The sequence below is a fragment of the Triticum dicoccoides genome, chromosome 1A, assembly GCF_002162155.2.
Source record: "Triticum dicoccoides isolate Atlit2015 ecotype Zavitan chromosome 1A, WEW_v2.0, whole genome shotgun sequence".
NCBI classification, from domain to species: domain Eukaryota; kingdom Viridiplantae; phylum Streptophyta; class Magnoliopsida; order Poales; family Poaceae; genus Triticum; species Triticum dicoccoides.
Genome location: NC_041380.1, coordinates 28,392,329 through 28,395,009, shown reverse-complemented (window position 1 = coordinate 28,395,009; position 2,681 = coordinate 28,392,329).

Below are 2,681 nucleotides of genomic sequence, written 5' to 3'. Positions count from 1 at the left end.
CAACTAGGGGGGGGGGGGGGCTGGTCACAATGTTGGAAATTGTGTGAAGCCGAACGCTTGTTCCATCTGCCACTAAAATCATAATGTTAATAATTGTGCGGCATGGTCAAAAGTTCAGCCGACTGCTGCTTTCTTTGGTAGTGGTTCTAGGGGACTTAGTTTTTACCATGTGGATGTGCCTGTAGCCAATGAATCTAAATGGTTGAACTTTCAGAACTGCGTTGTGGTCAACATCTTAAAAGGAGAGGTTGATAGTGCTAAGTTGATGGAGCTCTTAACTGCAACTTTCTGCAAGACTAGGCACTGGCATTGGCAAATCAAAGGGCTTTCTAGCAAGACTTTATTGGTCAGGTTTCCCCCCTAGAAGAAGGTTGAGGACCTCATTGAACTGCCTGCCTTCTCGCTCCCACAAGATGTTTTTGTCACTCTGATTGAATGAAAAGAAGCATGTGACCCTTTTGGGGAGCTGATTGAAGCTTGGGTTCTAGTTGAAGGGATACCACCTAAGTGGTGTACATGGAAAGTGTTTGCTCAAATTACCTCAATCTTTGGCCTTCTCAGTGATGTTGACTGGAATGGGATGTTTAGAACCTTTTTTGAGAATGTTAGGGTGAAAATTTCTTGTATGGATCCTACTAAGATACCTTTTGAGAGGTTGATTGAGATGAAAAATAAATTATCCCTGTTAGGCTTTACCGTGGAAGGATTTGAACAAGCTGGTGGAATAGATTTTTTTTCATTGATATTGAGGATGATGAAGATGGTGATGAGGGTGCTGAAGAAGATGATGAAGACCAAGTGGGGGAAAATGAGAAGACCCATAAAGATGATTGGTCTGGTGGATCAGCAGATGGTGACTTGGCCATTGATGAATTATATAAAGTCAATTTCTCATCTAAACATGGACCATCCACTAAGAAACAAAATCAGGTGTTTTCACCTATGGAGGAATACCCTGACTCTGATCAGGAAAACTTCATCATGAATTGTGTAGTGACTAAAATGAAACATGAAGCTTCATCTTCTGATGAACTTGAGGTCATGAATGTGCCTATGAATGGTCAGATGCAACAGAGCTATCATGATGAGCTTGATACCCTGGATGGTACCTTGGTTAAAGAGGATATGGTTCAAAAAATGCATGTTCCTTCTGGAAATGGTGATACTAAAATGACATCTGGTGAGAAATCTGGTAGTATGGAATACTGTGAAGGGCCACTCAAATCTATTGATCTATCTGATTCTGAGGATGAGGATCACAAGGAAGAAGATTTGGGTGTTCTCCCTCCTGAGGCCATTCATATCCTACAAAGTGATCACTTGAAAAGATCCTTGTTGTAATCACTTAACCAAGCTCAGGTGGATGTTCCTGTTCTTGAGAAGAGCTCCAAGTGGGGACCAATTCTAACACAGAAACCTGCTACCAGAGGTCATGGTAATGTGAACATTTTGGAAAAAGTTGCTGCATACAGGAGGAAGCAGAATATAGAAATCCCAAAAACCTTCAAAGGTAAATCATTCTCTACTGTTGATAAAACTATCTTAGCTAATCAAATGGAACAAGTGAACTTAGTAATCAGGGGATTTGAATATCAAAAAAATTCTACCATTGAAGAAATGATGGTTGAGGAAAGGGAAAGATGTTTGGTTTTTGCCAATAATAATACTGAAATTACTCTCCCTCATAGTATAGACATTGATCAAAATGATGTGGTTGGAACCCCTGTGAGTGACTTTTTCTCTGAGCCAGTTGGCACTGCTGTTGCTTTGAGGAAAACACCCACTATTCTAACTAAGGTCAAGCCTTGTGGCCTATCTCACCCTTTTAAAATTACTTGAACATGATAGGTCTCATTTGGAATATTAGAAGTCTTGGACAACCTGGGAAAATTCAATGCCTTTGTGATACCATTGCTAAGTCTAATCCTGATTTTATTGTATTTCAAGAGACTAAAAGAGAGATTATTTCTGAAGGTTTCCTCAAGGCTGTTGATAGGTTTGATAATATTTTTGGCATTCTTTGCCTGCTACCAATACTGCTGGAGGGATCCTTTTAGGTCTTAAGAAAAGCATCTTTGAGGTGATTGGTTTTGTCAACAATAGATTTTCTATTGATGCCACTATTAAAAACAAGAGTGATGGTTTTGTTTGCCATCTGATTGTGGTTTATGGTTCTACCTATCCTGAATTTAAAATAGTCTTTATTGCTGAATTACATGACATTTTAGCCAATGCTTCCTATCTCATCATGGTTTGTGGAGACTTTAACTTGGTTAGGAATGAATCCGATAAAAGTAATGGGCTAATTAATCAACACACTACCTTCCTTGTTAATAATTGGATCAATAGATGGGGCTTGATGGAGATTTCTATTTCAAATAGAGTTTCTACTTGGTCCAATAACCAGGATTCCCCTATTTTTGCTGTGCTAGATAGGGTGTTCACTTCTGTGGATTGGGATTCCCATTTCCCTTTGTCTTCTCTTTCTGCACTCCCTAGAGTTGGGAGTGACCACACACCCCTAGTGTTGGATACTGCGGCAAGGGCCCCTTCCAACCCAAAATTTTTTAGATATGAAAAGCGGTGGTTATCTCAACCTGAGTTCCATCAAATGGTTACAGATGCATGGAACTTTGTTTCCTTCTCTAGTTCCTTGATTGATAACTGGTTGGCTAAAATTA